Consider the following 10615-nt stretch of genomic DNA (forward strand, 5'->3'; position numbering starts at 1 on the left):
AGCGCTTAATTCAGTTCGTTCTGACGCCCCGCAGAGGCGCTCACTCTCGGGCAGTTATAAGCATTGGCAGTGTTCGCCTTGATGTTTTCTTTGTGTGAAAGGTTATGCTGGGCAGGTAACTCACATGTGACATGAATCAGACACTAATTTAATTACAAACGACGTGCGTTTGGCATGGTTAGAAGAGTTGATTCGTCTTTTTCCTGGTTCATTGTTTTGGAAGAGCGCCTCGTCATTACCAACACCACACTTGAAACCTTTCCCCATCCACTGGTATTTATAACATGCATTATTTTATGGACAAGTTTATATAATGAATACAATAATTTCAAATATATCATCTAATTACTATAGATTATTAAAAGGTACGTGGTATTTCCATTCCAAAGGGGCGTCGTGATACAGAAAGCACAAAAAAACGGATGAGGATCGCCATGCAGAGGCATTGTCATGTCTGAAAAAGATGAGTGTTGACAATTGATGCTGCACAGTTTTTAGCAACGACAAAATGAGTTGTTTTGAGAGTAACCGCGTGTCTTTCTACACAAAAGTAAAAAACAATCGAGCCGCTTTGCTGTTTCACATCCGCAGCGCCCCTAGCGGTGATTTCCACTCCAGTGACTCACTGACAGGTGTCGCTTCTGACAGGCAATCGTGTTCACAACCGGTGAAAGGGAAGCGTTGATCAGGCAAATTGCAATAAAAACATACATTTTTCCCGTTCAACTTTAAATACCTAGCGTGATGGCACACAATGCTCGTTAGACCTTTGTATTCCTGGACATAGTGATTTTTCTTTATCGCCAAGCCATGTTCTTTTCAAAACCGTTTAGAAAAATGTGATCTGTATAGCGATTTGGAGCTATAACCTTTATATCCCCTTCGTTTCTAGTAACATCCACAAGTCTCTATTTACAGCACGAATGTGGTTCAACAAGTAGAAACGTGAAAGTCGAAAACCATTATGTTTTCTTGGATGTATTTTTTATGTTTGGGTGTGAAAGCGTCTTTGGATATGATATATTTTGGCAATTAAAGTATATGCAGAAATTGACAGGGAAAATAATAACGAAATTAAGATTGTAAAGTCTATTGAAGAAGCTAATAAAGTTTCGAAATGGTAGCTTACTCAGAAATATCTGAGGCTGTTCTTTCAAAATGTTTGCATAAAGAAAAAGAAAAACCAGGAGTGGACCCATGCTTAATTTAATTTTGATGAAGAAATACCCTTTACCTTGGGCGGTGGGGTGCGGGGGGGGGGGTAATTTTGTTTCATGGATACACTCTTTTACAGTTCTTCTTGTACAGAATCAGCTTTGTCATTCCGTAACTACATGCCTCCACATCTTAACCAGAGAATACATAACATAGGGGAAACCAACATTATGGCTATAGATAGCACAACACACACATGTACAAACGTCAGTGTACCTTTACAAGTCAAATCAATGGTATAAACTACCACTTACGCAAAAACATACCCCATTGACTAATTGAATTCCAGATCCGGTCGTCCTCCGAGGATCGTTATGCAATGCTCAAATCGCTCAAGCTTCCTGATGGTACTATGACAGGTCAACAGCCGAAGCGTTCCTTCTTCCTTAAATCCCGTCACGAAAACATCGGTTTTAAAGCTTTCTTCGGTAACGATTCGAGACGTTGAATGTCACCGGATTTACATAGCGCACTGTCTAAATCGAGGATCTTAAGTAACAATGCCAATACTTCCTTATGACGGTGGAAATTGAATATTCATTGTAACATGTCCGATACCGTTTCCGTTCATCCGAGAGTTAGGTTAATTTTGATTAGGTCGCTTACGTCGTTAATTGATCCCTTGGGGTGGTATTTGTATGTACTAAACACGCGTACCAGTCTTATCATTGCGCACGAGGTAAATGATATCTGAAATCAACCTCAGTTCCAAAGGTTTTAATTTTCCTTTTATTTTAATTAGCGTATATTTTTGCTGTCCGCAGACTGATGAAATCTTATATTTTTCCGACAGAAGCCCCGTCTGTTCTCTCAAGAAAACCTACTTGTATCTCACAGTCATCCACAAATGAATATGAATTCGAAGTCCAAATTATTAAAATATCGAAGAATTCCATTCTCTAAAAAAAGTAGTTATCCTTCAATAAGAGCGACAGCGTCTTAGCCTTCTATTATGGGTAGTCTATACAGCCACTTCATAAACGCTTTTATTCTTTAAAGACAGACTTAAGAAGAGAAAGATGCATTGAGAAATGACCTGAAAGTGTCACACAAGCAACAAGGACAAGATGTTCGCTTGCTTTGTTCTCCCTTGGAAAGAAGAGGCAAATATCTAGAATGACTTAAACCTAATACTCTCGCCCAGTTAAACAAACTTCACTATGGCAACTGTCAGGTTTCGCATACAAAAACACGACAGTTTGGAATGAAAAAAAACGCGAGCTTAGCTCCAGTGGTGTCGAGAATTAATCTAATATCCGGAGAATGCGTTTAAATATAGAAAATACATGACGAATAAAGTATTTGAAACTTGAGTCCTTGTACTTGTAAATGTATGTGTATATGTATTCTTTCGGTGCTTGTGCATGTGCGTGGGTTTGCGTGTACATGTATGTTAATATATGTACTCGTGCGAATACGTGAGTGCGCCTAAAGGTGTACATTTGTGTCAGCACGTGTGTGTGTGTGTGTGTGTGTGTGAGAGAGAGAGAGAGAGAGAGAGAGAGAGATAGAGAGAGAGAGAGAGAAGTGAGAGAGAAAAAAGTGTGTGTGTGTGTGTGTGTGTGTTTGTGTGTGTGTGTGATTGAGAGAGAAGAGAAAGTGTGTGTGTGTGTGTGTGTGTGTGTGTGTGTGCAAGAGAGAGAGTGAGAAAAAAGTGTGACGCAGGGTTAATTATTTTCTTATCTAACAGTGTTGTCAATCAAAAAAGTGCACAACACCATTTTCGGGCATAGAAAGTCTCATATCAAAATGGCACTGGAAATATAAACAGTTCAAATGTTATGTTATCTTTATATTAATCAAACCAATATCACAATATAAACAGCACACAACTCACAGTGGCGAGGTGCAATGACAGGTCAACTATATTCAACGCAACAATCACAGACTTTTTTCTCTACAGGTAAACGCTCAATATTATAGCTATTATCATGCTATTGATCACTGACGTTATACAAACAAGGACAAATCGAGAAGTCCCCTGTACGTTACTGTGAACATTATCAATGTTACCTGCTGTTCGATTATGGAATGTTATAGCAATAAAGGAACCCTGAATGCGTGTACGCTCAGGCAATTTGTCGGTATAACTTCCGAGTAATATTGAGCGAAAAAACGACTTTGCAACGATATGATTCATTTGTGTGTAACTATTTGACTTGATATTCTCAAACGGTGAGATTGATATACGGCTTATATAACTGCAGTGCTTATTTCACATAGGTTGTAGATTATATCTTTATGTAGATCTGAGTAGATAACGACGCATTTAAATTTCTCTCTCTCTCTCTCTCTCTCTCTCTCTCTCTCTCTTAGAAAAAATAATTTTCGGGGAATCTTCAGTTTTCGTCATTTAGAACGTTTATGTTCTAAAAATTATTCAGACATGCCAATCCACAGTAAGTAATCAACTGAAACAACAGTATCTTCATTAACACAGAACACATGACCGCAATCGTTTGCCACCGGTCAAGGTTCACAGACGTTTAAATATATCCAAGATCAACAACATATGACATGATACATGTCGTGCAAAGTACAAGTTATAAACCTATTCTTGTCTGTGAGCAACATTCAATAAACTGATCGTGAGACTGGAGAGTATTAGATATTCGAATAGGCTCCATAAACCGCACCTCCAACAGCGCTCTTTCCGTAAATAAAAGTCTGTATCCAATTGTTTATCAATTCGCTGCACGAGATTGAATTTAAACGCCGAATGACTCGGTCTACTAAAGGTTATTACGTATATCAATAGAACTCTTTTGGGTTTTTCATTTGCTTTGAAACACGAGGTTTTTGTAAGCACATTCATAAACTGGGTATTCATTTTTATCGACATCTCTACCCCAAGGCATCCTTATCTTTGTATCTTTTTCTCCTTATCCTGATTGTAATCACCCATTGCTATCGTTCTGGTAATCGCCTTTCTATTCCCGTCTGGTATTTTCTTCTTTAGAGCCCTGACCTTCACGCTTTGACGGGCACGGAAATACCTCTTTTTGCCCACCCCTCCCCACTCTAACTCCACCCTAACCCCGCCCCCGTTATTCAGTCCACAATCAGTATCAACATTGCGGTTTTCTTCTCTCTCTCTCTTTCTCTTTCTCTCTCTCAAGCAATATCTAAAAATTACCTTGCTAAAATCCACATTTCTTGAAGCAACCGGAATGTCGGTCGCTAATGCCTCCGCCTTTCTACCTCGGAGACAACGCACAGACAGATAATGACCATGATGATGCCACCTGCTTTATCTGTGCAGGTGGATTAAAGCTTTGTGAACAGAGATACACGTCGATAATTGTTATAAACGGGTCCCTCTGTCCCGCGTTGATGGCTGCATATCGACCCGATAGGTGCGATTTACGTCTAATTCACTATGTGCGGGAGAAAGAAGCAAAAAAGCTAACTGATTCCAATTAAGGTTTCAGCGACATTAGAGGCTATCTACACACGTACGTGCTGCACTTCGCAAAGTCGAATTGAAAAAGCATCATTGATCAAAAAATTGTTTTTTATCTACGTGAGTTGCGACTCCAACGCCGCACAAAAAGCAGTGGTATTTACAGATACTTACAGTTGTCGTTTGTATCAAGCAAATTCTGAATGTAATTGCTTACATTTCTATCTACCTGCACTAGGTAGCACGTTACTTATTTCCTGATGGTGAGGTTAATTCAACAATTTGCCCGACCATGCGTTTATAGATTTTCGGTTATTTGAACATATTTGAAAGAAAACAGAAATGGTTTGTCGAGCTTGAAGTGCATTTCATAATAAAGGGTTGGAGACAACAGCCGAAGATCTTTAAAACGAAGATTTTGATCTTTCTTACGCATGAAATGTTTAAAGACCTTTTACCTTTTCATTTTCAGTCACGTTAGATAATAAACGACTTCCACCAAGCGTATGTCAAAGTCTTTGTGTTTTCCTACTAAAAATATATGATCAAAATGTGAAAATATTCGCAAAAAATACGTTTTCCAGGTCACTGCTAAGACATTTCAGACTTTCGCCATCAAAGATATGTGTTCGAGCAAGTTTTCTACACTTCGCAAACCGTGATATATTATTGTAGTCTAATTTGGACATTAAGTAACCAGCCAATCCTATAGGGGAAATTTACATAAATTCAAAGAAGATTTATTTTAGATAATGAAAAATACCATAAAATGAAAGGAAAAATAGCCGTATTTGACGACACATAACAGATAAATGGAATTGTTTTGTCCGTGGTCACAAAACAGAGCAAACTAATAAAAGAAATGAATGCTGCCGTAAGAAGTACAAGAGAAAGATTTCCAATTAATGATGAAATAAGAGCATTCCATTTTGCAGAGGCCCATGGGTGAACAATAGAATGACGTTCGAAGTCAGGCACGAAATGAAGCGACTGCTCACAAAAAAAGGAAACAAATAAAAAGAGGTTTGTTTTGATAATGTATTATCAAAGAGTGATGAATAAACCAGATGTGACCTTTGCCCTTTCCTAACCGTTCATTTCCTTCTTTGTCTGCGGATGATTTTAAACTTTCGTGACAGAGGTTTTCGCGGACAATGTCTTTTCACCGCGGCAATGCAAAAAGAAATTGTCATTTAGGCCAAACAGTCAATATACCTGTAGGACTGCTTTTACCAAAGTATTATGTGCCATAAAAAAACGATCACGCATCCATTTGGCACCGAGTACTAGTAAACAAGTCAAAACACTCCGCCGTTATCTGTTACCTTACACCAAAGCCAAGTTTAAATTGCTTCCGAAATCAAAACGCTCCCAAAATAACAAAACAAACAGCGATGTTCCCTTGGGGAATACCCATTTGGCAATCATACTCAGAGACAATTGAGTGGTTTTTCGATTGCCTTTTGGTTTCTAATACAATTACGCTTCAAGAGGTCATTGGAGTTGAATATCAACGGCTAAGTAGTCCACAAACAGAGACATTTGATTGCTTAAGTGTTGATCCCTTGCCATTTGAAGCTGTGCGTCGAGGACAGTGGAAAGCGGGTGCCAATCCGTTCATTACGATGAAAGGGCGTGGGCCATGACATTGTTTGCAAGTTAGTAATGTAGGCCTGCCATCTGACTTTGTACTCTGTAGACACCTTGAACAATAAGGCACGTAACGACACACACGCAAACGCGCGCGCGCGCAAAAATGCACGCACCTGATTTGACGTTAACATTAAAATCGATTCTTGCAACAAAAAAAAAACAGATCACAAAAAATCATCACCACACGCTTGACCCCAGCATAATTGTCACTACAAAGTGAACATTGAACCTGGGCAAGCCTAATAGACAAATAAATATATCGAACACCATAAACCGGATTACGCTACCATTAAACGTCGTCCAGTATTTATAAGGAAATTTGTCATTTTTTCACATTTTGGCTTTATCTTCAGCCGTTCATATCGATCGCATTTTACTGAAATGGTAATCACACGTAAATATCCCTATTTTGTCAGTTTACAAGACTTCAATACAGATCTAGGCCTGCAATTACTCACCTCGCTTCACAAACAACAGAGATTATTTCAGTCTCATGTTGAGATGCTCTCGAACGCAGAGGGATTCCTTCCAAAGAAGCACTTTCTACTAATGCACTTGTTATTTGCATGCTCAACGCGACAGCGAACCAGGGGGTTAATCTCCTTTTGTGAAGGACACCATGTTTTTATGACTAATTCCAAACGAATTTAGCTGCTTTTGAGACGGAATCCGATTCATAGGTACACAGCGCGTTTGAATTGTCATCGTTTTTGAAAACGCATTTACGTGCTTCTCAAACATAATCCAATTCTCCGAAAAAAGGGAAATATCGGATTGGCTGTAGACAACTACTCTGAACCGCTCGATAGACAAGAAAAGGCTATTCAGTGTGCTTTAAATTTCATTATAAAGTAGTCTTATTGGCTGTGAATGTGACAACTGTGTGTACACCTATCGTACACTTTACACGGGAAAAAATCAATCTCCTCTTTACTTTCTGCGTGCAAAGTAAATACGAATCACCTCTACCTAGGTTGTTGAATAAGAATAACGAACATGCAACTATTGTAATGTATAGAATGATGTTTTTTGTATATTTCATTGCTGTGGCTGAGCCGGCTGCAGTTCTTCCGCTGCAAGTGGATATATTGTCATATCAGTGGCAATACGAAAGATCAGGTGCGTTGCGGTCTGCAGCATCGACATAGTGTGTAGCACTTTTATAGAAGTATCAATACTGTAATCATATTTCTAGATACAAATCTACTTCTCGTAATAGATCGATGACAACAGTTTACCAGAATGTTCACTGACGCACATTACTGAGTCACTACGATGCTGGAATTCCCAGCATGGGTCCAGGGTTTGTCTTAATTACAATATTTTTGTAAAGAGTAGACCTAGAAGTTTAAAAATGTTGGTATCCCAACACCTGTACCTCAAGTTGGTAGCGTGTATAGTGTTTGAACAATACATAAAACCATGTGTGTCGATACCACGACCCGTTATAAGAGAAGCGCTTAAAACTTTAAATACCATAGAAGACGAGCGTGTTTCCAAGGCAAGTCAAACAAAAAGAACGGTACAGTTTACTATAAGGGCGTGGGAGACGGTACACGTGCGCTGGAGGCTCAAGTAACGGCGAGGTGACATTCGCATTGAGGCGGGAAAGTTCCATTTACAGATTATCCTTAAATTAATCTCTGTGATACTTTCCGACCCAGGGGTGTCTCTCAGGGATGATACGTCCTGACCCAGGGGTGTCATTCAGGCATGAGAGGGGTGCTTGTCACCTTTCGACTCTAGCTATGGACAATCTATGATAAAGGTAAATCACAATGCATTTATACGTTCTATCAAAGGGTGGTGGCGATTGGCTAACGAAGGCAAGAGAAACAATTATATGTACCCGTTTTCGAAAACAACGTCACCCCGTGTGTTAAGCAAAAGTGAAAAAGACATATTTTATCTTTAGTTCAATAAGTCCAACCACGGTTCAAAATATTCTCAAAAAATCTTTGCCAGTCTTCTATGTGTCAGCTATGGAATATTTTCAATATTTTCATTGCCTTGCATACAGTGTGTACGCCATCACTACCAATACCGACCTCAAGGCAGAAATTCCGACCCGCATGGCTTTGAGCCCCTAATTTGCTAATCAATAACTATAAAGATTATGGTGTTATTATCCTAACAGGTCGGCTTCGTAGCCTAATGAAAAACTCATAATTCAAAATGAATGACACATCAAAATAAAAGAGAAAAATTGGACACGGAACAAAAGAACGCATCCTCATCATCAATTTCTATATTTACATGTCTCTAAATGAAAACCATGCCCAGCTAAAAAATGAATGATTGGACGCGAAGTTAACCTCTATTCCCGACGCAGTGTCTCTTGGAAAACGGGAAAAAGCTATAAATCTTGGTGTTCTAAATTTCGTGGAAATATACATGTATTCCTTTTGCATATCCGTCATTCCAAAGCACCTGCTGCTTCGTTTACGTTATAACTTATATCCGAAAATAATGACCCATCATCTTCACTGACAACCATGACGAAACGTGTCTACAAGAAATAAACCTCCGTAAACCACCAAATCCAAACATTGCCCTCCTTTTGACCTTATATCGGGTTTATATCCATCCCTCGGGTAATGTTTAACGATCTCATGATATAAGCTAACATGTACAGTGTGAGCTATAACCGAAGTAAAGCAGCCTCGTGAAGGGGCAGCAAAAAAGGCGTTTCCTGGAGAGATTTAAAAATTGAAATATCGAAACAATCGAAAGCCCTATTGGCAATACGCAGCTATCAGATGCAAGTGCAAATAAACCTTAGAAGTCTTTCAACAAAAGCCTTTATATAATTATTAGCCCTTATTTGCCCTATTAATTTCAACTGTAACAGATATGTTAAGATTCAGTGAAATAGGGACTAGCGTAATTGTTTATTTGTCATAAAACATTTTCTCGTTGCATATTATTCCACTGTAAATTTAACTTATAAATCATGCCCTCTAGAACTAAGTTCGATGTGATTTTTTAAAATTTTAATGATGTTTGGCAATTTTGACATTATATTGTTGACAGCTTAATTTACTGATATGCTGCCAAGGTACATCATGCAAAACCAAAATGCTATAAAATGACATACACATATCCTGAAATACATGGACAAACAAAGTGCAAGATAGCATACACTTAACAGTACACATGACTACAAAAAACATATTGTCGAATATATATATATATATATATATATATATATATATATATATATATATGAATGCTTTGTCTCTAAGACAGGTAATCCCCCATGTAAATGAATATGTTAGAGAGAAAGACGCACTTACTTTATCACCGATGCCTCATCTAGGTGTCATAGGAAAAAATACTTGTCAAAATATCTTCTTATTCCTGACGACTTCCTTTGGCTACGAGGATTCAGTGTGATGTGAGCATTTGGCTCTTCTCAGGGGATATATACACATACACAGCGCTTCGCGGTAAAGATTCCGTATTCTTACAGGAATCCGGAGTCAATCAGTGAATTGTTTCTGATGCTTTCCATAAAATCTCTCCCTCGAGTCCAGGCGTCCGTGTCCCAGTGGCGTGCCGCTTCTGTTAAGATAGCAGCTTCCTGGAAGCATGCCTGTTTTTAGACTCGAGGGGGACGTTTATGATACCCGGAAAGGACCTCGAGCTTCTTGGAATATCTCAGATCATTAGCCGTTTAGTTGGATTCCAAAACTGAATGGGTTTCAATCACTGCGATCATCGAGCTTGCCCCCAACGACTTTTTATATATCTTTTGCCATACGCTTTGGTTGCCGTACTGTCGTGTGACATGCCATTGGATACATGCCCAGGTTGGTCTGCCTATGCAGGTGGACAGCGTTCAAAGAAGGCATCCGCGCTTGAAACCGGAACAATCAAACATCTGGATACGTCTCACGAGATGGTTTGAACGCCTCAACCCAGTGAGTATCTACAGAACCGTTACACCATCAGCAGGTGCTTCCAGACCTTAATTTGCCCCTCATACACTTTGTCCTTCAATGGCTTCGAAATGTTCGTCACCTGTTTCCAATGCCATTGGCCTACAATCTCCGTTTGGTCTCATTTGTCGGTCGAAATGGAAAAACGCCGTGCTGCAGTCGTGCTCAGCATGGCATAAAGCGCAGGAATCGCTCTCCTCAAAACCAGTTTACTTCCTCGTTAGTAAAAGCATGATGAGTTACTTTTCATTAACCTTTTCCTTGATGCTTGATTACTGCTCTTTGTTCTCAGCCATAAGTGTAGATCATTTACAGCGGGGTGATCCCCCTGGGTGAGCACGAGCTAATCACGGGGGCGAGGGGACGAGCGGGCGAAAGCACATCAATAACAGAAACCAATTAC

The 10615-nt window shown here is 39.3% G+C and overlaps 1 protein-coding gene across 2 annotated transcripts in view; it reads right to left on the reverse strand.

The window, feature by feature from the left end:
• LOC106156573 (uncharacterized) overlaps nt 1–9585 on the reverse strand; it is an 80423-nt gene extending 70838 nt beyond the window's left edge. Inside the window, exon 1 of one of the 2 annotated variants that reach the window (XM_087017674.1) lies at nt 9568–9585. The gene's annotated coding sequence lies outside the window, so the exon portion shown is untranslated. Of the gene's footprint in view, nt 1–1481; nt 1702–9567 lie in introns of those variants that run through there. The other variant, XM_087017671.1, reaches the window with a different exon arrangement.
• Nucleotides 9586–10615: the final 1030 nt, after the last annotated feature.

Source organism: Lingula anatina, chromosome 7 (genome assembly GCF_051362555.1).
Source record: "Lingula anatina isolate TDL-2025a chromosome 7, LinAna3.0, whole genome shotgun sequence".
Lineage (NCBI taxonomy): Eukaryota > Metazoa > Brachiopoda > Lingulata > Lingulida > Lingulidae > Lingula > Lingula anatina.